Source organism: Heptranchias perlo, chromosome 11, assembly GCF_035084215.1.
Source record: "Heptranchias perlo isolate sHepPer1 chromosome 11, sHepPer1.hap1, whole genome shotgun sequence".
NCBI lineage: Eukaryota > Metazoa > Chordata > Chondrichthyes > Hexanchiformes > Hexanchidae > Heptranchias > Heptranchias perlo.
Genome location: NC_090335.1, coordinates 63,688,723 through 63,714,343, shown reverse-complemented (window position 1 = coordinate 63,714,343; position 25,621 = coordinate 63,688,723). Strand labels below are relative to the sequence as shown.

At 44.4% G+C, this 25,621-nt stretch overlaps 1 long non-coding RNA gene across 2 annotated transcripts; it reads left to right on the top strand.

Annotated features, from left to right (window-relative positions):
* Window positions 1-249: 249 nt before the first annotated feature.
* LOC137327002 (uncharacterized) lies at window positions 250-25,205 on the top strand. 2 transcript variants are annotated; one of them, XR_010964329.1, is made up of 3 exons: window positions 250-553; window positions 16,874-17,056; window positions 24,800-25,205. It is a non-coding gene; the product is annotated as an uncharacterized lncRNA (long non-coding RNA). The 2 variants fall into 2 exon arrangements; XR_010964330.1 differs by lacking the exon at window positions 250-553 and having other exon boundaries at window positions 16,715-17,056.
* The last annotated feature ends 416 nt before the right edge of the window (window positions 25,206-25,621 follow it).

The window sequence follows — 25,621 nt, the reverse complement described above, 5'->3', positions numbered from 1 at the left end:
GGGCTAAGAATGAATAGAGTTTGGAAACATTTCCTGTTTCATGCATGTTTGCCATTGTGGAAGCAATTGTAAACAATTTTACAACACCAAGTTATAGTCCAGCAATTTTATTTTAAATTCACAAGCTTTCGGAGGCTTCCTCCTTCGTCACCTGACGAAGCTTTTGGAGGCTTCCTCCTTCGTCACCTGACGAAGGAGGAAGCCTCCGAAAGCTTGTGAATTTAAAATAAAATTGCTGGACTATAACTTGGTGTTGTAAAATTGTTTACAATTGTCAACCCCAGTCCATCACCAGCATCTCCACATTGTGGAAGCAAACTAGGAGTTCTTCAATAAATCCTGAAAGGCTTAAGATATGGCTCTTTCAAGAAATGCTGCCTAGATGACGGTTGGAAATAAAATGGGAGGTGTAGATTACAAAGAGAATGAAGGTTGGGGGAAGAGTGTGAGTCTGAAATCACAGATATGATGGGGGATTGCCACTACTGTTGCCTGTGCCCTGGTAACCTTCCCATATACGATGTAGTCCAAACCTACAAGACTCTGATCTAAGGTGAGTGACTATAATTTATTGACAATTAACAGGCTTGAGCTTCAAACAACATAATGGGAACTGTTATTCTTCAGGAATTAGTCAATGCTAAGTCAATAAGACTCTGGATGGGCTACCACGTTAGTTCATTGACTGAACAACAACAACAACTTGCATTGATATAGCGCCTTTAATGTAGTAAAACATCCCAAGGTGCTTCACAAGAGCGTTTTCAAACAAAATTTGACACCGAGCCACATAAGTGTTCAGCACTCGATCTCTGTTTTTTTTAAAAAACTGCTACAAGTGGAATTTTGAGGGAATTCCCCAAAGTGAGGAATAGTGAGTTCTTCTATTTTAACCCTGCACTGTAGCAGGTATTTTGCACCCTTACTGTGACCGCCCCCCAACAACAACAACTTGCATTTATATAGCGCCTTTAATGTAGTAAAACGTCCCAAGGTGCTTCACTGGAGCGTTTTCAAACAATATTTGACACCGAGCCACGTAAGAAGATATTAGGACAGATGACCAAGAGCTTGGTCAAAGAGGTAGGTTTTAAGGAACGTCTTAAAGGAGGAGAGAGAGGTAGAGAGGCGGAGAGGTTTAGGGAGGGAATTCCAGAGCTTAGTGCCTAAGCAGCTGAAGGCACAGCCGCCAATGGTGGAGTGATTAAAATCGGGGATGCGTTAAGAGGCAAGAATTGGAAGAGTGCAGAGATCTTGGAGGGTTGTAGGGCTGGAGGAGGTTTCAGAGATAGGTAGGAGCGAGGCCATGGAGGGATTTGCAAACAAGGATGAGAATTTTAAAATCGAGGCGGTCCTGGACCAGGAGCCAACATAGGTCAGTGAGCACAGGGATGATGGCTGAACAGGACTTGGTGCAAGTTAGGATACCGGCAGCAAAGTTTTGGATGAGCTCATGTTTATGGAGGGTGGAAGATGGGAAGCCAACCACGAGAGCATTGGAATAGTCGAGTCTAGAGGTAACAAAAGCATGGATGAGGGTTTCAGCAGCAGATGAGCTGAGGCAGGGGTGGAGATGGGTGAGGTTACGGAGGTGGAAGTAGGCGGTCTTGGTGATGGAGTGGATTTGTGGAGGAAGCTCATCTCAGAGTAAAATAGGCGCGCCTACACATCCTCACCCCCCCCGGAGGAGACCTTGCTGCATGACATTGGGCGGGACATCGCTGCGGTCATGGCCACTGGCAGCGCTGGAGATCCCGACGAAGGAGGTCTCTGCATACCTAATCCTTCCCACAACTCCCTCATCCCACACCATCTTTTCTGACACATGTGCTGCAGATGGTGTCAGCCTGCACGTCTTACTCCTATCCCTGCTCCATAACTCAACCCGTTCCCTTTGTCATTGCAGGTGCCCAAGAGCTGGAGCCGGCTCCGTCTGAGATGAAGGAGGAGGAAGAGGACACTGACATTGAAGCCGCACTGGCACTCAATCTGACACTTGCACCCACCAGCTCAGAGACTGAAACTGTGCGTACTGTAGAAGCTAGATTAGAGGAGGGATCTGCACGTGGCGAGACACCAGGCACAAGTGCGCAGGAGCCGGGGCGGGGGGAATGGATAGCACAGGTGCCAGCTCGCCGAAGGGTCAGATGATGACTTCAATGGGCCAGGCTACAAAAGACGGCTGATGGCTGTACACCACCAAATGCTTGGTGCACTGGAAAGTCTGCCGGAAAGCCTGCGCACAATGTCAAGGGGCTTGGAGGAGTCCACCTCGAAGTTGGCACAGGGCTTTGCGCAGAGCTTGGAGCCAATCCTTACCCACATGGAACAGGTGGTCTCCATCTGTACATTGTGGAACCCACCATGATGCAGCATCTGATGACCAATGTCACGGCTTCCATTGCACCACAAACCGATGTCATCAAAGGTCTCCTTGCTTCAGTTGAAGCTCAGAGTGATGCTTTGGAAACGCAGACTGCTGCCATTGTGGGTACCACCGTGGAACAGGGCTTCAGGTGTCAAAGCACTCCAGTAATCCATTCTCTAGCTGATCACCAGAATTGCTGAGGCACCACCCCATGCGAGTGGCAGTGGCGTCATTGTAGTCGAACCCGCTGTCCTCTCTCCGGATGACAGTATTCTTGCTCCTACCCCCTACCACTCTGCCGGTGCTCTTGTTGTTGCCTGTCCGCCAACCAGGCCATACTGCTGCAACCCAGGCCGAGATGGTGCAGTTTGAAGCCGGGCCCTCCCGGCCCAGAGCTGCTCGAGGTCATCCTCCAAGGCCATCTGCACGCTCCTCAAATGAAGGTCAGCAGCCTCCCACCACCCATGCTGTAGCCACTGGGGATGCACCTCGATGGAGCACTAGGAAAGGCAAAGGCACACGAACGACAGGCATTGAGGGAATGCACAAGGGTGAACAAGTTTGCTACTGCAGTTAATGTGCTACATTATAAATTTGGATTTGAAGTTGCAGTTGGTGGTGGTTTTTATTTATGCGATGTGCTGCGGGAGGAGGCAATGTGTAATCATATGGAGGGCGATGTGATGGTCATGAGGAAGAGGACAGGAGGGGAGTGTAGGACTGTTGTTAATTTGGGAGGTGTCGTTGAGGTTAGTGATATCGCTCATGAATAACGGGTGCACGCAGAGCCCTGATAGACAGGGCCTGTGCACCTTGTTGCTTCCCTGCCTCTTCCTCCACTCCCTCCTCTGTGTCCTCTGCCTCTTCCTCCTCCTCCTCCTCCTCTGCCTCTGGCTCAGGGTCTTGGTGGATAGGCGGTGGCAAGGTCAGTTCCCTCATAAGGGCGAGGTTGTGCAGCATGCAGCATACAATGACGAATCTTGACACCCACTCAGCAGAGTAATGCAGGGCTCCACCAGAAGGGTCCAGGCAGCGGAACCCCTAGAGGCTGAGACAGGAGAAATTATAATGGGGAATCAGGAAATGGCAGATGCATTAAACAAATATTTTGTTTCTGCCTTCATAGTAGAAGATACAAAAAGCACAATAGAAATAGTGGGGAACCTAGGGACTAATGAGATGAGGAGCTTAAAGTAATTATTATCAGTAGAGAAAAAGTACTTGAGAAACTAATGGGACTAAAAGTCGATAAGTCCTCTAGGCCTCATGGCCTACATCCGAGAGTTCTAAAAGAGGTGGCTGCAGAAATAGTGGATACATTGGTTATGATCTTCCAAAATTTCTTAGATTCCAGAATGGTCCCAGTGGATTGGAAGGAAGCAAAAATCCCGCTATTCAAGAAAGGAGGGAGAGAGAAAACAGGGAACTACAGACCAGTTAGCCTGACATCAGTTGTCAGGAAAATGCTTTAATCCATTATTAAGGAAGTGGTAACAGGGCACTTAGAAAACCATAATATGATTAGGCAGAGTCAACACGGTTTTATGAAAGGGAAATCGTGTTTGACAAATTTATTAGAGTTTTTTGAGGATGTAATTAGCAGGGTAGATAAAGAGGAACCAGCGGATGTAGTATATTTGGATTTTCAAATGGCATTCAATAAGGTGCCACATAAAAGGTTGTTACACCAGATAAGCACTCATGGGATTGGGGTAACATATTAGCATGGATAGAAGATTGGTTAATGGACAGAAAACAGAGATAAACGGGTCATTTTCAGGTTGGCAGGCTGTTACTGGTGGAGTACCGCAAGGATCAATGCTGGGGCCTCAGCTATTTACAATCTATATTAATGACTTGGATGAAGGGACCGAGTGTAATTTATCTAAGTTTGCTGATGATACAAAGCTAAGTGCGAAAGTAAGCTGTGAGGAGGACACAAAGAGTCTGCAAAGGGATATAGACAGGTTAAGTGAGTGGGCAAGAAGGTGACAGATGGAATATAATGTGGGGAAATGTGAGGTTATTCACTTTGGTAGGAAGAAGAGAAAAAGAGAATATTTTTCAAATGGTGAGAAACTATTAAATGTTGGTGTCCAGAGAGACTTGGGTGTCCTGGTACAAGAAACACAAAAAGTTAGCATGCAGCTACAGCAAGCAATTAGGAAGGCAAATGGCATGTTGGCCTTTGTTGCAAGGGGGTTGGAGTACATGAGTAAGGAAGTCTTACTACAATTGTACAGGGCTTTGGTGAGACTTCACCTGGAGTACTGCGTACAGTTTTGGTCACCTTATCTAAGGAAGAATATACTTGCCTTAGAGGCGGTGCAACGAAGGTTCTCTAGATTGATTCCTGGGATGAGGGGGTTATCCTATGAGGAGAGGTTGAGTAGAATGGGCTATACTCTCTGGAGTTCAGAAGAATGAGAGGTGATCTCATTGAAACATATAAGATTCTGAGAGGGCTTGACAGGGTAGAGGCTGAGAGGTTGTTTCCCCTGGCTAGAGAGTCTAGAACTAGAGGGCATAGTCACAGGATAAGGGGTCAACCATTTAAGACTGAGATGAGGAGGCATTTCTTCACTCAAAGGGTTGTGAATCTTTGGAATTCTTTACCCCAGAGGGCTGTGGATGTTGAGTCGTTGAATATATTCAAGGCTGAGATCGATAGATTTTTGGACTCTAGGGGAATCAAGGGATATGGGGATTGGGCGGGAAAGTGGAGTTGAGGTTGAAGATCAGCTATGATCTGATTGAATGGCGGAGCAGGCTTGAGGGTCCTTATGGCCTACTCCTGCTCCCATTTCTTATGTTCTTATGCTTTAGGAGGTCTATTGTGTGTTCAATGATGTTCCATGTGGCCGCATGGCTCTCGTTGTATGCCTGCTCTGCATGTGTACATGCCTGACTCGGGTCATGAGCTACCTCATGAGGGGATTTTCCTTGTCACCCAATAGCCAGCGTTCGGCTTGCCGAGCCGGTGCAAAGAGAGTTGGGACGTTGGACTGCTGCATAATGAAGGCGTCGTGTCTGCTGCCAGGGTAGCGGACATTGACCTGCATGATGCACTGCGTGTGGTCGCACACCAGCTGCACATTGAGAGAGTGGAACCCCTTTCTGTTCCTGAAGGCGGCCGAGTTGAGATGTGGAGCATGGATGGCTATATGCGTACAGTCAATGGCACCTTGCGCCATGGGGAAGCCTGCAGTGCGAGCAAACCCTCGTGCTCACTCGTTCTGCTTTTCTATATCAAGAGGGAACATGATGAACCTGTTGAGCAGCTTGTGCAGTGCCTCCTTGACCTCCCTTATGCAGCAGTGTACTGCAAACTGCAAGATGTTGCATGTATCACCAGCAGAGGTCTGAAAGGATCCAGAGCCATAAAAGTTCAGCGCCATGGTTGCCTTGACAGCCACGGGCAATGTTGTCCTTGCCCTGCTCTGAGGCTGCAGTTGTGGCTGCAACAGGTGACAGATCTTAGTCACAACCTCTTTGGTGAACTGCAGCCGTTGCTCACGTTGAGGTAAGAGTATTGTTCCCTGAAGACCATCATTGGAAATGGCCTCCTGCTCAGTGCCCTGCGCCTCCTCCTCCTCCTCCCTCTCCTTGCAGCTTGACCTGCTCTGCGTGGCCTCTCTGCATGCTCCCAGTCGTGTTCTATGCCCAGCGGGAGCCCTAGCAGGCCAACCCATGGTTGCCAGGAATCTTCTTCAGCACACTGTTGTAAATGACACCAACTGTAATGCAGGGCCTGCCAAACCACTCTTTATATATTATAGCAACTCTATCCATGTACAGGAAGCTTCAACAAACACGTACAATTGTACCAGCAGTCAATAACAGTAATCGAGCCACTAACCTGCAACACCTGCATGATCCCTTTAAATAGCGCTGGTGGAGGGTCCTCCAGGCCATCTAAGATACATTAAGAAAGTTAGTTGGCTGGAGCGTTGAGTGCCAAAATGGTGTCTGTCCCTTTAAATGAGCATTGTTACTGATCTAACGCATATTCTCGCTACTTTACAGGATGCCAGCATTCATTATCTGCGCGTGTGCAAATGCCTTTACCAAAATGACATTCAGCGCACGTCACGCTAGAAGCATGCGCACACATTCCGGATGCCATTTTGGGTCCTTAGGAGGCCGTGTAGCGCCTGAAAGACGGGTGCTACACGGCCCAATTTCTAGCCCAAGTTTGGTTGACAAAAACCTGGTCTTTAACCTGTTGGAATTGATACTGTCAGCCCTTATTGACCCTGCTCAGGTAGCATCATTTGTCAATGGTGAAGAGTCAAATCGGTGGCAGCTCTCTTCAGAGCCACACATTTAACTGCATGGCTCTGGAGGGCACCAGCTCAGGTATGGCAGGATATTTACCTTCAGCTACAATTATGGAAAGCCTCCATTTTGAAAGCATATAATGGTAAGTGCAAAAGATTTGGTGCCAGTAAAACAAATAAAACTTTTTGGGGGGTATGATGTGCAGGCTATCTTTGTATATTTGCAATCACTGCTCTATCAGGGTCTATCAGATAATTTGATAATAATTCATGTGATGGTTATCACAAAGACTGCAAATTCAGTTGGAGAACAGCGAGAGGGTTGAGATTCTTCCCTTTTTGTACTCACACCAACCTTTTTGCTAAAATTATTAGCAGGAGGAATTTCACTCCTAGTGGTATTAGAATCATAGAATCATAGAATCATAGAAGTTTACAACATGGAAACAGGCCCTTCGGACCAACATGTCCATGTCGCCCAGTTTATACCACTAAGCTAGTCCCAGTTGCCTGCACTTGGCCCATATCCCTCTATACCCATCTTACCCATGTAACTGTCCAAATGCTTTTTAAAAGACAAAATTGTACCCACCTCTCCTACTGCCTCTGGCAGCTCATTCCAGACACTCACCACCCTTTGAGTGAAAAAATTGCCCCTCTGGACCCTTTTGTATCTCTCCCCTCTCACCTTAAATCTATGCCCCCTCATTATAGACTCCCCTACCTTTGGGAAAAGATTTTGACTATCTACCTTATCTATGCCTCTCATTATTTTATAGACTTCTATAAGATCACCCCTTAACCTCCTACTCTCCAGGGAAAAAAGTCTCAGTCTATCTAACCTCTCCCTATAAGTCAAACCATCAAGTCCCGGTAGCATCCTAGTAAATCTTTTCTGCACTCTTTCTAGTTTAATAATATCCTTTCTATAATAGGGTGACCAGAACTGTACACAGTATTCCAAGTGTGGCCTAACTAATGTCTTGTACAACTTCACTTCTAGAACTATAGAAGTTTACAGCACGGAAGGAAACCCTTCAGCCCACTGTGTCTGTGCCAACTCTTTGCTAGAGAGCACAGCCCTGCTTTCTCTCCATAGCTTTGTATCTTCCTCCGCTTCAAACCTTTATCCAATTTTCTCTTAAAAGATGCAATGGTCTCTGCCTCAACCACTCTCTGTGACAAAGCATTTGATGCTCCAAGGAATCTTTGTGCAAAGAAATTTTTGCTAACCTGCCTCCTCACTCTCTTAGTGAAGATTTTAAATTGATGATCCATTATCACTGATTCGTAAACCAGAGGAAATAATCTTTCTCTATTCACTCTACTAAACCTCTTCATAATTTTAAAAACCTCTATTAAATCTTCTTTTAGCCTCGTCTGCTCCAATGGAAATATTCCCGGTATCCAAAGTCTCCCCTCATAACTATCTCCTCATACCTGAGATAAATCAAATTGCTTATTCAGCAATTAAAGACTAATTAGGATTGGGGTCTTTTTCTTCATAAGCTCATGACTTATATGATTGAATCTTGTGTGATATTACATTCCTTACTTTTAAAAATACTCCTGCTTATGCTATTTTTGCACCAAGAGTGAATAAGTAGGGATTCAATTAGGGCAACACAATGAAGCACATCATTACATAAAATTACATAGAATGTACAGCACAGTAACAGGCCATTCAGCCCAACAGGTCTATGCCAGTGTTTATGCTCCGCATGAGACTCCTTCCTCCCTACTTCATCTAACCCTATCAGCATATCATTCCATTTCTTTCTCCCTCATGTATTTATCTAGCTTTCCCTTAAATGCATCTATGCTAGTCACCTCTGCTTGTGGTAGCGAGTTCCACATTCTAACCATTCAGAAGTTTCTCCTGAATTCCCTATTGGATTTATTAGTGACTATCTTATACTTATGGCCCCTAGTTCTGGTCTCCCCCGCAAGAGAAAACATCTTCTCTACGTCTACCCAATCAAAACCTTTCATAATCTTAAAGACCTCTATCAGGTCACCTCTCAGTCTAGAGAAAGGAGCCCCATCCTGTTCAGCCTTTCCTGATAAGTATAACCTTTCAGTTGTGGTATCATCCTTGTGAATTTCTTTGCACCTTCTCCAATGCCTCCACATCCTTTTCAATTCTATTCCTCTGGAAATGAACCTAAGGCTCGGTTTGCTTTTTTTATGGCCTTATTAACCTGTGTCACTACTTTTGTGTATCTGCATCCCCAGATCCCTCTGCTCCTCTACCCCATTTAGACTTATCATCCAAGCAATATGTGACCCCCTTATTCTTCCTACCAAATTATAATACCTCACACTTATCTATATTGAAATTCATTTACCAATTACACGCCCATTCTACAAGTTTATTAATGTCTTCCTGTATTTTGTCGCAGTCCTCCTCAGTATTAACTATACTCCCCAATTCGGTGTCGTCTGCAAATTTTGAAATTGTACTTTCGATTCCCGAGTCCAAATCGTTTGTATAAATGGTGAACAATAGTGGTCCCAGCACTGATCTTTGTGGAACATGACTTCCCACCTTTTGCCAGTCTGAGTAGCTACCCTTAACCCCTACTCTCTGTTTTCTGTTTTGTAGCCAGCTTGCTATCCATTCTGCTACTTGTCCCCTGGCTCCACATGCTCTAACCTTAGTCATGAGCCTACTATGCGGTACCTTATCGAAGGCCTTTTGAAAATCCAAATATTTTACATCTACTGCATTACCCTTGTCTACCCTTTCTGTTACTTCTTCAAAGAATTCAATAAGATTGGTTAAGCATGACCTTCCCTTTTGAAATCCGTGCTGATTATTCTTTATTTTTTTTTCGGTTTCTAGATGTTTTTCTATTACATCTTTGAGTAAGGATTCCGTTATCTTTCCTACTACCAATGTTAAGCTAATTGGTCTATAGTTCCCTGGCCTGGGTGACCATGGGCTACATCTGAAGTATTAGTTGAAAATTGAATCTGAGATTCACTTGTTTTGGGAAATTGCAGTGCTGATATTTTACCCAACACTATATGGGTTCCCCTTTGCAGAGAAAGTATGACTCTTGACATTTTCTCCACTTTAGCTGTCTACACAGATAGAAAACCAAGGATATCTGCCAAATTGGGCAGCTGTTTATTTCATTTGCTAACAAAAAGCTAGATGGCCTATTACAAATAGTGCATGGCAAAGTGGAAAATAAAACAAGTCACTCTGTGTTAACACCATTAACCACCAGGCAAAATAAAGTCTCATTTAACTTGTGCTATGGCAAATATTCAAAAGCTTCCTCTTGATCCCAGCTGCAAGGCAACTAAGTGTTTATAGTTTTTGTCGAAGCATTTTTAAGGTGCAAACTGGCTTTAGAATTAAGTCAGAGTCTCACCTCAACTTTTTCCCCTATGGCATAATTAATTTTTATCTATAGGTTGAATGAATGGGAAAGAATGTCATCTTTGTCTTGCTATGGTTTTCCTTTCTTTCTTTAAATGCATTTCAATCTCCATTTACAAAACTTCTTACTAGCTACCCTATGAACTGTGTAAAACTTGATATTTCTGTGCGTTTTGTTTGTGTTGTTGCTTCAGTTCATGGTTCTCTGCTACTGGCTCCTTGAAGAGAACTGGTCTATGAGACCAGAATGAAATGTTAAATGCACTGAGAGTTATGATTCTTTGAGAAAACTATTTTTTTTATTGTGAAGCATAGCTAAAGTACCAAGGCCCATAGTGCAGGATGCCACCAAGGTTCAAGAGCAGGATAGAAAATGAGCTGCTAAATTCTTAATAGGATAATGTTCCCCATTTGGTTGGTGGACCCTTAATTTGTACGTGAAGGTTAAGCTCCATTCAAAGAGTGAGGGAGATCGGACCAAAGTAAGTAGTCAAATATTATTGCCTAAAGTAATATTGTATTGGATTACTGCTAGGTAGAACAGAATTCTTGCATGAAAGAATGACACCATTTTTTTAACGATCCAGTAAAGTCTCAGTTTTCAAAATAAATGTTTTGGTACAGTTTCAAAGACATGATATGTATACTGCACTTCTAGAACTGTGCAAAACATTACTGTGAATACACTGGTACATTGTAGCGTCACTCTCATCATTGATGTACCTTGTAATTTTGTGTAGTCATTCCCATTCCCTCCACCTACCCCAACACAAATGTCAAATGACATTCAACCCTTCTGAGTCGCTGCATGAAACAGTCATAGCTCCCCATTTGCTTACAGTGTGCTTTTAACATTATTTTTTTTACAAAAAAGGACTATCCATATATTCCTGCTCTGATCTCACTTAATTAGAGGCTTGCTGGCTCCGAGAAAATCTGGTTGCTGGAGGCAGATATCGTTAATCGAAGCAGATGAAATTTCACCTGTGTGCTTTAGACCACAAGCTGCTTTGGTATTTTGTGGTCCCTTTCTATCAGCCAAGTTTCTTCACTGCTGCCTCTCAAGTGTGACTTTCATAGCCTGTTGCCATAATTTCTACTGACTGCTGGGGACTGGAGTAAGTCCCACAATTTTGCTTAACAGCTTAAAAGGGCCTGAGCTGCAGCCACAGCAATGGTATCTTCATGATATCTTCTGCAGCACTGAACTTGATAAGCTAATGGTAAATGCCAGTCTGTTGTGATTTTTTACGATACTGCTTGAGTGCAATTCCTTGTTGCCGGTTATAAAGAAGAACTCTTATCCCATCTGTTTTCCTACACCATTCCAGCCCTGCTGACAGTCGTTACATCACAATTAATAATTTTGTGAGGAAAGATTACACTGCTCAAATTGGTAACAGTTAAAAACATTATTTAAAGAAGCACTGATTTCAAGTTTCGTTTTGGAAGGAGGTTTAGGTGCTCAGCTATTGGACTCCACGCCTGGTCCAGATCGAGGGGTCACAGTCTCAGGATATGGGGTAGGACATTTAGGATTGAGATGAGGAGAAATTTCTTCACTCAGAGGGTGGTGAACCTGTGGAATTCTTTACCACAGAAGACTGTGGAGGCCAAGTCACTGAATATATTTAAGAAGGAGCTAGATAGATTTCTAGACACAAAAGGCATCAAGGGGTATGGAGAGAGAGCGGGAATATGGTATTAAGATACAGGATCAGCAATGATCATATTGAATGGCGGACCAGGCTCGAAGGGCCGAATGGCCTACTCCTGCTCCTATTTTCTATGTTTCTATGTTATCTGAGTATATCCAGGGCCTCCTTCTGACCTGAAATGCGAGGTTCCCATGTTAGTGCCATGGGATCTTTAATGTCCACTTAAACAAACAGATAGAACCTCAGTTTAACATCTTATCTGAAGGATGGCAACACTGATAATATTGCATTCCTTAGTACTGAACTGGAGTGTCAGCCTAGATTAGTAAATTATATTTCTCCTAAAATTCAGGAGATATTAAATTTTTAAAATATTGTTAAAGTATACAAGTGGTTTTCTGTTTTGCTGTTGAATCATTTGTGGTGAAGGTGCTTCCACAGTGCTGTTAGTTGGGGGGGTTCCAAGATTTTGACCCAGCGCTATGAAGAAATAGTGATATATGTCCAAGTAAGGATGGTGTGTGCCTTGGAGGGGAACTTGGAAGTGATGGTGCTCCCATGTACCCGCTGCCCTTCTTCTAGGTGGCGGAGGTTGCTGGTTTGGGAGGTGCTGTCAAAGAAGCATTTGGTGAGTTGCTGCAGTGCATCCTGTAGACAGTACACACTGCAGCCACAGGGTGCCAGCAGTGGAAGTAGTGGATGTTTAGGCTGGTGCCAAACAACGCGGACTCGATGGGCCAAATGGCCTCCTTCTGAGCTGTAACCTTTCTATGATTCTATGATTCTATGAAACGTACTGCTTTGTCCTGGATGGTGTTGATCTTCATGAGTATTGTTGCAGTTGAACCTATCCAGGAATCCATCACACCCTTGAATTGTGTCTTGTATGTGGTGGAGAGGCTTTGGTGAGCCACTCGCTGCAGAATACCCAACATCTTACCTGCTCTAGTAGCCACGGCTTTTATATGGCTGGTCCAGCTGAGTTTCTGGTCAATGGTGACACCCCTCCCCCCCCTCCCCAGGATATTGATGATCGGGGACTCTGCAATGGTAATGCCATTGAATGTCAAGGGGAAGTGTTTAGACTCTCTTTTATTGGAGATGGTCATTGCCTGACACTTATGTGGCAGGATTGTTACTTGCCTCTTATCAGCCCATACCTGGATGTTGTCCAGGTCTTGTTGCATGCAGGCATAGACTGCTTCTTTATTTGAGCAATTGCAAATGGAGCTGAACAGCAACCATCATCGAACAGCCCCACTTCTGACCTTGTGATTCAGGGATGGTCATTGATGAAGCAGCTGAGGATAGTTGGGCTTAGGATGCTGCTCTGAGGAACTCCTGCAGCGATGTCCTGGGGTTGAGATGATTGGCCTCCAACAACCACAACCATCTTCCTTTGTGCCAGGTGTGACTGCAGCCACTGGACAATTTGCCCCCTGGTCCCCATTAACTTCAGTTTTATTAGGGCTCCTTGGTGCCACACTCGGTCAACTGCTGACTTGATGTCAAATAAGTGACCTTTTAAAACCCAAGATCGGTGTCATGTAGCCACTCCTTGGTTTACTTTGTCCTTATTTCTGTTTTCAACCTTGGTGCTATCCTACACATCTGGCCTTGGTCATTCACCTCGGTTTCTCAATAAAAATGAGAGAAGTACTTAGTATTGTAAGTGATTCTCCTTTAAAAGATCTATGGTTCTAGAGTGTTAACTGAGTTATCAAAAAACTGTGATATCTTGAAGAGGTTACACTATTATAACAATTATCTAAGCAGCCTTTAGTTTCATGATTTACAGAACTGATGGAATTAATAGTTGATATTTCGCACTTGTAACTGACAGTTAATTTTATTAGGAAAAGGATCATCCAGAAAGAAGACCTAAAAACAAGTGAAAGCATTGTGGTTAGCCAGATTGGAATGGTAATATGATTTTAGTTTACGGAGCGGCTGATCTGCATGTGCTAGGTTTGCAGCATGTGACTACAATAATGAAGCAATGCGCTTGCAGTTTGCTGTACTGACTGAGAAATTGCCAAATCAGTTAATCGCTGATTCAAAAGAACCTTGTTAGGAGTTAATAGCTAACAAGGGAGCCATGCTTAATGTTTTTTTTTCTACTGTAGGCTGGGAATCCAATGTTAACTTGGCTGTAAATGTGAAGTTGAAACTTAAGTTACACAAAAGTTTTCCCATTATGGAACACAAGTTCCCAAAATGGATCGTGTCACATTGGCTCAAGTAAAACGGGGAGAAGACATTCTGTTGCAGTACTTAACAGTAACAAACAGCACAAACATTCAAATTCTTGTTCCCCTTTTGGTCTAGAATTTCCACAGTTTTATTTTTATGTGCTATTTTGCGTAACATTTCATGCAAAACAGGAGAGAAAAGGTTATACAAATTTTGCTCAAAAACTACTCAGCAATTGGTTTTAAAAACTTGGAACTTTCATCCAAAGAAAAGGTTGTATTACTTATCTTGAAAGGGAACGAGGGCTCAGATTTGTTTTGTTACATTGAATTATATCGAAACTACAGCACAGAGACAGGCCATTCGGCTCAACTGGTCTATGCTGGCATTTATGCTCCACACAAGCCTCCTCCCTCCCTACTTCATCTAACCCTATCAGGATATCCTTCTATTCCTTTATCCCTCTTATGTTTATCTAGCTTCCCCTTAAATGCATCAATGCTATTCGCCTCAACTACTCCTTGTGGTAGCAAGTTCCACATTCTATCCACTCTCTGATGAAAAGGTTTTTCCTGAATTCCCCATTGGATTTATAAGCGACTATTTTATATTTATGCCGTCTAGTTTTGGACTCCCTCACAAGTGGAAACATTTTCTCTATGTCTACCCTATCAAACCCTATCATTATCTTAAAGATCTCTATCAGGTCACCCCTCAGCCTTCTCTTTTCTAGAGAAAAGATTCCCTGCAAGTTCAGCCTTTCCTGATAAGTATATCCTCTCAGTTCTGATATCATCCTTGTGAATCTTCTTTGCATCCTCTCCAATGCCTCTATATCCTTTTTATAATATGGAGATCAGAACTGTGCACAATACTCCAAGTTTTCTAACCAAGGTTCTGCACAAGTTTCACATAGTTTCTTTGCTTTTCAATTCTATCCCTCTAGAAATGAACCCTAGTGCGTGATTTGCTTTTTTATGGCCTTATTAACCTGTATCGCTACTTTTAGTGATTTGTGTATCTGCACCCCTAGATCCCTTTGCTCCTCTATCCTGTTTAGGCTCTTATTATCCAAGCAGTATGTGGCCTCCTTACTCTTCCTACTAAAATGCACCACCACACCCTTATCTATATTGAAATTCACTTGCCAATTACACACCCATTCTGCAAATTTATGAATGTCCTCTTGCATTTTGACACATTGTTCATTTGTATTAACTACACCCCCTAATTTGGTGTCGTCCACAAATTTTGAAATTGTACTTCTGATTCTCGAATCCAAATCGTTAATGTAAATTTTGAACAACAGTGGTCCCAGCACCGATCCCTGTGAAACATCACTTTCCACCTTTTGCCAGTCTGAGTAGCTACCCTTAACCCCTACTCTCTTTTTTCTGTTTTGTAGCCAACTTGCTATCCATTCTGCTACTTGTCCCATGGCTCCACATGCTCTGACCTTAGCCATGAGTCTACAATGTGGTACCTTATTGAAGGCCTTTTGAAAATCCAAATAGATTGCAGAAAGAGCAGACAAGGGTAATGTAGTAATTACCCTTGTCTGCTCTTTCTGTTACTTCTTCAAAGTATTCAATAAAGTTGGTCAAGCATGATTTTCCATTCTGAAATCTGTGCTGACTATTCTTCATTATATTTTCATTCTCTAGATGTCTTTCTATTACATCTTTGACTAAAGATTCCATTATCTTTACTATCACCGACATTAAGCTAACTGGTCTATAATTCCCTGGACTTGTTCTATCTCCCTTTTTAAACATAGGAACAACATTAGCTGTCCGCCAGTCCTCTGGCACTATTCCCTTTTCTAATGAATTTTGACATATATGTAATAGTGCCTCTGCTATCTCTTCCCTAACTTCTTTTAATATGTGCGGATGCAATCCATCTGGACTAGGAGTCTTATCCTCCCGTAGTTTAATTAGTTTATCAATTATTTCCCTCCTTTCTATCTTAAATGTTTTAATATCTTTTTCGATCTCTTCTTCTAATGTCCTGCCCACCTTGTTAGTCTCCCTGGTAAATACGGAGGCAAAGTAACTATTCTATATTTCTGCCATTTTGCTGTCTTTACCTGTGTGTTTATCGTGTGCATCCCTTAATGGCCCTATCCCTATTCTGATTTTTTTTTTGTTATTTATTTATCTGTTCATCCATAATACCTATTCTATTGCTTAAAATCTGTTATTGGTGAGGTTAACAGGGCTTATTTTTTCCCCCAAATTTGCTATGAAAACATGGACTTCTGCTGCAATATGGTTCCATATGGTGTAGGTTGTTCTCCAGTACCTTAACCTACTGACCATTTTTCATGTTGCTGAGTCTAGACAGCAAGCGTTTGACCTTGAAGTCCTCAATGTCCACATGTACATATTTTCTGGAAAGGGTTCTCTGGAAAGAAATGAAGAGTGGGAACGCTATTTGATTTTGTTTTAAATTCCCTATCCCAGGGTCAACGAGGCCAATTATAGTGCCCCTACTATCATCCCACTTGATATTAGCTAATTTAGCACAGAACTGAGGACTGACTCTGGGACTTACCACCATCAATATTTAATGGAACAATAATCCTTAAACAGTTGTTGCTGGAGATTATTTCCAAAGCTGTGCAAAGCTTCACACCTTTGTATTATTAATCGCTCTGGTTGATATTAGTTGGGTTATGCTTCAAGTTGTGAGCCAAATGTTAGAGATGTTTGAAAGGGGAAGGAGGGAGGGTATATTCTTCTACACTTCCCCTTCCCCTTCCATATTCATGCTTTCAGAACCAATACAGTTCAATGAAACCCTTTTGTGTATAACCCTATAGTCCTGCATTAAGACATTCATTGTCATTATAACAATTTGGACTTCTATAGAACCTCTAACATTGTGAAACATTCCTAGACACTTCATAAAGAGGGGGGGGGAGGAGGAGTAACAAAAGTAATTTCTTATTATTTAATAAGTGCCTGTGGTTTTCCAGTAGATATCTCTGGGTTATACGACATTACCACATATCACATTAGAATGGAGTTATACCCCCACCGTTGCAAAGCCCAACCCATTCTAGATGGACTCCTAGAGAGGGTCTGATGCTGCTTCGCACACTCTCCACAATAGCGGAGGGATGGAAAAGCCCAACTTCAATGCTAGTGGATTGTTGTCGCAGGTAAGTGCGGGAATGTCTGCAATAGAGAAAGTGGCAGCTTCCATTGAACTTCAAGCACTGTTATCAAATGAGTCTATGCAGACCATGACAACAACCGTGCAGACTCTGGATGCCAACATGTCTGCCAACTTAAATAGGATGACAGATACCTTATTCGTGGCCTTACAACGCATCACAGATGTGCACCAAGCTGCTGAGGTGGCTCTGGCCCGGGAGAGGGATGAAGGCGAATGGGGACACCCGTTGCCCTCCCCTCAACCAGTACCCAAAATGCTGCCTTCTCTCCCGATAACCCCAGACCTATCCAGGCACCTGAAGCGCATCTTCAACATGCCTATGGCTTGCTCAATGATACACCTGGTGGTCATGTGGTTCTGGTTGTACCACTGCTGTGCCTCGTTGTGGGGTTTCTCACAGGTGGCATGAGCCACGTTTGCAGAGGGCATCCCTTATCTCCAACGAGCCAGTCCTTAAATCTGTCTCCTGTCCAGAAGAGGTCTGGAATGTTGGACTGGCACAAAATGAATGAATCATGACAGCTGCCAGGGAATCTGGCACACACCTGCAGAAATTACTTCTGGTGGTTGCACATCAGCTGTGCATTGATGAAGTGATAACCCTTTTGGTTTATGAACACTCCTGGCTCATGTGTGTTCAATCGATTGTATCCTGCACCCTTGGGAAACCAGCCAGAGAGGTGAAACCCACTGCCCACTCATTCTGGCTGATGTCTTTGCAGGGGAAGTTCACACAGTCGGACGTCCTGGCAAACAACCCATCCGTCACCTGCCTTGTACACTCATGTGCAGACGACTGACACACCCTGGAGATGTCACCGGTGGCACCCTGGAAGGATCTGGAGGTGAAGAAATTGGTAACTGGTGCCTGTGACCACCTTCCGACTCAATCTCAGCCTGCGTAGGCACTGCTCCTCAGAGAGGTCCAGGAAGCTCAGCCTCTGTCTGTAGACCCTCTCATGAGGGTAGTGCCTCCTGCGATGTTGGCCCCTCTGTTGCTCCCCTCTCTGTTCCTCTCCAGGTCTTAGGATAAATACTGCATGATATCCCGTACATTTTCCTGCCTATTTTTCTCTTCTCCCCATCTCATTCCTAAATGTATTGACTTCTTGCTGGGGTGTGGCTGCTGGGCGCCCTCCAGTACTTTGCCCAGGAGACCATTCTTTATGTGTGAGCCAAAACAGTGAGTGTCGGCAGGCTATTTGACCATATGGGAGGATAGCTAGAAATGGAACAGACACTTTTGGGTAGCTCCGTTCTCAACGTCCACCTAGGAGAATATTCTTGAGTCTTACAATCAAAAATATTTGACATGCGAAAAGCCAAATATCCTCTTCAATGCCAGGGACTGTTTTCTTGGATCCTGGTGGCAGTTTGCTGCCGCGTTATATCCCGCTCCCGCCCACCGGCCTCCATGTCATCCCTACTCACCGGCCTCCATGTCATTCCACCAGGTTCGAGCGGGAGTCGGGCCTGAACTACGGTAATGAGTTAAAATGGCCCCGGCCTCAAGTCAGCGAGTCAGAGCAAGTCTGCTGCTGCCATTGGCAGGCCTTGTTAGGGGTTTAAACAGATGTACATGCTGCTAATTGGAGACTTTGGGGTGATTTCAAGCTCTGCAAGTGTTTTAAAATAAATTAATCAAAAATCTTGGTTACTTTACGAGTATTATTCTGTCTGCCCTTCCAGTGTTATTCTGTCTGTCCTTTCGGTGTTACTTTGTCTATACCTAGGGAGCTCCTTGCTGTGCATCAGTGCTTAAATTTGGCTTCCAAATTCCTGGACTTCTCTGTCGCCTGGACTACACTGCAAGACTCAGCTGCTGTGACTCTGATCTGCTCTTCAATTGCTTAATTTTAATGATGTGGAGATGCCGGTGATGGACTGGGGTTGACAATTGTAAACAATTTTACAACACCAAGTTATAGTCCAGCAATTTTATTTTAAATTCACAAGCTTTCGGAGGCTACCTCCTTCGTCAGGTGAACGATGTGAAAATGAAATCCTCGAGATGAAATCGCATTTATAATTCACAGAACAATGCTTGGTGAGTACAGACAGTTTTTTCAACTGCCCGTTGCCAAGGCAATCAGTGTGCAGACAGACAGGTGTTACCTGCCAGGTCTCACAGAATATACAAATCACCAAAAAAAAACAACAAACAAAAAAAAAACAGAGGTAGAGAGGTAGAAACATAGAAAAGACAGCAACTGACCCGTTATATTAAAAACAGATAACATTTGTTCGCTGGTGGGGTAACGTGTCGCGTGACATGAACCCAAGATCCCGGTTGAGGCCGTCCTCATGGGTGCGGAACTTGGCTATCAATTTCTGCTCGACGATTTTGCGTTGTCGTGTGTCTCGAAGGCCGCCTTGGAGTACGCTTACCCGAAGGTCGGTGGATGAATGTCCATGACTGCTGAAGTGTTCCCCGACTGGGAGGGAACACTTCAGCAGTCATGGACATTCATCCACCGACCTTCGGGTAAGCCTACTCCAAGGCGGCCTTCGAGACACACGACAACGCAAAATCGTCGAGCAGAAATTGATAGCCAAGTTCCGCACCCATGAGGACGGCCTCAACCGGGATCTTGGGTTCATGTCACGCGACACGTTACCCCACCAGCGAACAAATGTTATCTGTTTTTAATATAACGGGTCAGTTGCTGTCTTTTCTATGTTTCTACCTCTCTATCTCTGTTTTTTTTTTGTTTGTTGTTTTTTTTTGGTGATTTGTATATTCTGTGAGACCTGGCAGGTAACACCTGTCTGTCTGCACACTGATTGCCTTGGCAACGGGCAGTTGAAAAAACTGTCTGTACTCACCAAGCATTGTTCTGTGAATTATAAATGCGATTTCATCTCGAGGATTTCATTTTCACATCGTTCACCTGACGAAGGAGGTAGCCTCCGAAAGCTTGTGAATTTAAAATAAAATTGCTGGACTATAACTTAATTTTAAGGCAACTTTGTCTAGCCTACAGCCCATCCCCCACCACTGCTGTTACCTGCTAAGTTAATGACTGTCCTACTGGTTTTTCAGGTTTATTTTGCTGCTGTACGGTTCCTGGCCAGAAATTCCCTCTGCTGGGCCGTACTCCACCGCTTCTCGATCTTATGCTGACCTCCAACTTTGCCACTGTTTTTCTGCCCTTTGATCGATTCTGCACACCTACTGGCTCTTCATTCCCACGGAAATACCTCCAGCAGTGCGTCCTCCGCTACTCTACCCTTCAAATAGCCTGTGCACTCACTCGGCCTCCACAGCTGTTTCCGAACCTGGACATCAGTTCTTCGCTGCTCCATGCTGACGCCATCCTGTCTACATCAGCTTTATCCCACCACAGGACCTCTGACTTTAACCTTGGACTCCCTCCTATTGTCTCCTCTCTATTCCCTGTTTATTACAGGACCTATCTATCCCAATCTTGCTATGTAACCATGCCTATGTAACTTGAGTTTCCCTGTGACATTTCGTATGAATGTTTTGGCTGCCGCTCTGGACCTGAGCCCATCACTTCTTTTTCCCCTTTTTTCAACTTTTTTCTTCTTTTCCCTTTACCCCTTCTAGGCCCCTCTTTCCTGTCGTCATGCCTCCTTTCAACTCTTCCCCCTCGGATACTGTGCCTCCCAAATCCCTACCTCAACCCTTCAGCCCTCCTCGACCGTCCTACTCTCCTGCTGCCACCCCAGGTTTGACCCCCTCTTAGATTAGCCTACAGCTTCCCTCTGTGCCTCCCTTGGCATCCTCTGAAGTGCCCATTGAGGTACTTGTCACTGCCTCCGCACGAGCAGCAACTCCAACTGCTTCATCCTACTCTCTCACCGACTTTCCCGCCCAGCGCGCCTGCTGGGGGCTAATATTGCCAAACTCCTTCTTGTCCCACTCACCTCTCCCAGTGCTGACCCTGTGAATTCTGCCAACGGATCACCTATCACCGCCCCTCTCCACATCTCCCCCTTAATGAAGCCTCCCTGTCTGGCTATATCTTCCACTACTTGCCCTGCCCAGGCCGCCGCGGTGGTGGTGTGGCCCTTAACACCAAATCACACCTTGGTCTGTCCCCCTACTCCTCTGGTGCCTTCTCTTCCTTTCAGCATCTCATCTCGTTCCACCCCTCTCGCCTCTCCTTTAAAATCCTCGTTCTCTATCGCCCACCCAAGTACCACGCCAAGTTTCTCACAGAGATATCTTCACTACTTTCTCCTTCAGCCTCTGCACCGTGACTTCTTATCCTCGGTGATTTTAACCTCCATCTTAACATACTCTCTCTCCTCTGAGTTCACTGCCCTCCTATCCTCCCTTAATCTCTCCCTCCATATAAACTCCCCTACCCATATTCATGGCCACCCCCTCGAACTTGCCATCTCACGTGGCCTCTCTACTCCCATCGTGAGAATCACGGATAAGGCCATCTCTGATCACTTCCTTGTATCCCTCTCCACATACATCCCTTTCCCCCTCACAATCCCACTTCCTTCTGTGTCCGCCCCCTGGAAAAAGCTCTCCCCCAACTCACTTACACCGGCACTTTCAAATTTCCAACTGTCTGGCCTTTGGCCGTCCATTCATCATGACATTTCTGCAGCTACCGATCTGCTCAATCACACCCTCACCTCCATATTTGATACCCAACTCCATTAAAACCATTACTCTCTCTCACGCTGATCGTTCCCCCTGGTATGATCCTCATCTCTGCTCTCTTAAGTCAAAGGGACGCAGATTTGAACGTTTATGGTAGACAACTGGTTTAGCCATTCAACGCCAGATCTGGCTGGACCACATAAAGTGCTATCGAGTCCTGCTCTCCTCTGCCAAAACTGCTCACTATTCCAGGATCATCCTGGAATGCAAAGATAACCCCCGGCTTGTCTTCTCCACTATAAACCATCTTCTTAAACCCCTCCCCCTGCCCCCTCCATCCTCTCCTCCATCGAAAATTGCAAGGAGCTCATGGAATTCTTTGTCACTAAGATTGAGACCATCTGTTCAGCTGCCTCTGCCGTTTTCCTCCCTTCCCCCAGCCCACCAAGCCAAACTTCCCCTAAAGCTTCCCTCTGTCCTAGCCCTGAACTCACATCTTTCTCTAGATCCTTTTCTATCTCCCCTCATGCCCTCTCCGAGCTCATCTTGACCATGAGACCCACCTCTTGCTCCTTCGATGCTATTCCCACTAAACTGTTGACCACCCAACTCCTCTTCCTGGCCCCCACATTAGCTGATATTGTTAATGGTTCCCTCTCCTCAGGTACCGTCCCCCTCCCTTTCAAATCTGCCATCGTTACACCCCTCCTCAAAAAACCCACCCTTGATCCCTCTGTCCTTGCAAACTACCGTCCCATCTCCAACCTCCCTTTCCTCTCCAAAGTCCTTGAATGTGTTGTCGCCTCCCAAATCCGTGCCCATTTTTCTCGCAACTCCATGTTTGAGTCCCTCCAATCAGGTTTCTGCCCCTGCCACAGTACTGAAATAGCCTTTATCAAAGCCACAAATTACATCCTATGTGACTGTAACCGTGGTAAACTAGCCCTCCTCATCCTTCTTGACCTGTCTGCAGCCTTTGACACGGTTGACCACCCCATCCTCCTCCAACGCCTCTCCTCCGTCGTCCAACTGGGTGGGACTACGCTCGCCTGGTTCCATTTTTAGTCGTAGCCAGAGAATCACCTGCAATGTCTTCTCTTCCCACTCCCACACCGTTACCTCTGGAGACCCCCAAGGATCTATCCTTGGCCCCCATCTATTTCTCATCTACATGCTGTCCCTTGGCAACATCATCCGAAAACACGTCAGATTCCACATGTATGCTGATGACACCCAGCTCTACCTCACCACCACCACTCTCGACCCCTCCACTGTCTCTCATTTATCATGTTGCTTGTCCAACTGGATGAGCAAAAATTTCCTCAAACTAAATATTGGGAAGACCGAAGCCATTGTCTTTGGTCCCCGCTGCAAACTCCGTTCCCTAGCCACCAACTCCGTCCGTCTCCCTGACCACTGTCTGAGGCTGAACCAAACCATTCAAAACTGTGGCGTCCTATTTGACCCTGAGATGAGCTTCCGATCACATATCTGCTCCATCGCCAAGACCGCCTACTTCCACCTCCGTAACATTGCCCACCTCCGCCCCTGCCTCAGCTCATCTGCTGCTGAAATCCACATCCATACCTTTGTTACCTCCAGAATGGACTATTCCAATGGTCTCCTGGCTGGCCTCCCATCTTCCATAAACTTGAGCTTATCCAAAACTCTGCTGCCCTTATCCTAACATTGCACCAAGGACTTTGCACCAAGTCCTGTCCTCCCATCACCCCTGTGTTCGCTGACCTACATTGGCTCGTGGTCCAGGAACGCCTTGTTTTTAAAATTCTCACCCTTGTTTTCGAATCCCTCCACGGCCTCGCCTCTTCCTATCGCTGTAACCTCCTCTAGCCATATAACCCTCCGAGATCTCTGCGCTCCTCCAATTCTTGCCTCTTGCGCATCCCCAATTTTAATCGCTCCATCATTGGTGGCTGTGCCTTCAGCTGACCAGGCCATAGGCTCTGGAATTCCCTCCCTAAATCTCTCCACCTCTCTCTCCTCCTTTAAGAGGCTCCTTAAAACCTACCTCTTTGACCAAGCTTTTGATCATCTGTCCTAATACCTCCTTATGTGGCTTTATGTCAAATTTTGTTTGATAACGCTCCTGTGAAGCGCCTTGAGATGTTTTACTGTGTTAAAGTTGCTATATAAATGCATGTTGTTGTTGTTGTTGTTGTTGTTGTCGTCGTCGTCTGTCTGTCCGTCCTACCAGTGTTATTCTGATTGCCCTTCCAATGTTATTCTGTCTGTCCTTCCAGTGTTATTCTGTCTGTCCTTCCAGCGTTATTCTGTCTGTCCTACCGGTGTTGTTCTGTCTGTCCTTCCAGTGTTATTCTGTCTGACCTTCCAGTGTTATTCTGACTGCCCTTCCAGTGTTATTCTGACTGCCCTTCCAGTGTTATTCTGATTGCCCTTACAGTGTTATTTTGTCAGCCCTTCAGTGTTATTCTGTCTGTTTTACCAATGTTACTCTGTGTACCCTCCCAATGTTATTCTTTCTGTCCCCCCAATGTTATTTGCTTTTGGGTGACCCTGCAGATTCAATCCAACATATCTTCTAACAGCTAGCTCCATCGAGTTGCATTAGGGAAGGCCTGGAAGTCAGTTGGTTATCTACTTTCTCAGCTAATGAAGTGTTGCAGGGGGAGATTGAGAGGAGAGTAATTAACTTTTTAAAACAAAAGTCATTAGAAAGTTTAATTAAAGGACCCAAATAGTACAAGACGTCTAAGATTATTTTTTAGTCACAGAATTATTTTTCTCTATAAAGCAAGAGAGATTGGCAGCAATTGGCTTTTATACAAAAAATCACAAGATTTTTGGCCTGTATGTGATCAATTAAGGAACAAACTGTAATTAGCTGATGTGGTTGGATCATGAGCCCATGAAAGCTGTAACAAGCTCTGTTTTCTTAAGAAATTCCCCAATGAAAGAGAGCTGCTTAGTCGGGAACTATCAAAAATCTCATAAGTGTATAAAATGTCATCTGTTGTACAGATTTGAACAGCACTGTACAAAGGTCCCTATTGTTATAACTCTTCTTGTTTGCCTCATGATGGCTATGACTTGAACTCTAGCTTTGCATTTATAGCTAATCAGGGCATGGGAAGTCTGGTTTGATTTTTATTTTTTTTGCAGGGACAATGATTGGATTCCCATCAAAGTGCTTCGCAAGATACATACCAGACATGATTGATCAGTTGCAGCTTTAACAGGAACACACAGTCGCTTCACTAATGGGTGCTACCAAATTGCCAGATGGAAAAGCATATGAACACTCTCAGTAGCATCTAGTAAACAGAAGTATAAGAACCACAGTTAGGTTTTTTTGGGGAGTCTTTTTTGCACAACTGCAACAGGTACTAACATCGTCACTGTTAAATATATCTGTTAAAAGTAATTCACAACAAGGCTTCTTATGTGCCTTGTTTATTAGGTGAGATTAATTTTAGCCAGGAAATGGTATAATTGGTTGAAAATGTTGGAAAGTTGAATTAACTCTTGTACACATTTTATAAAGTGAATAAAGGATGAGTTGCAAGGCTACAGATCTAAAGGGTGAGCTTGATGGCCTTTTCCACATTCTTGTGTTCGCAACATGACCTTCTTTATTATTGAGATATCTAGGGTGTTTAATTTCCTCTGAATGTTAGAGCCAGCACACACACTAATATATAAAGGGACAGTGAATTTGTGATTTGATGTTAACTGAACAGGGCATTAAATTTTGTCCACACTCTTAAAATTGTTCCTTGGGTTACATATCACCAATGCACAGGCATGCCATTAATAATTTATTATCATGCATCATTTTTTGCAATAAGGAAGGTTACTCGCTTATTAATTTATGATTATGCAGAACTTCTGTTTCATTGGCAATTCTGTGAAATGAAGCCCCCAAAGTGACTGAGCATGGCCTATGGCTATGATGTACCTCCTTACAGCAATAGCCAATCCTGC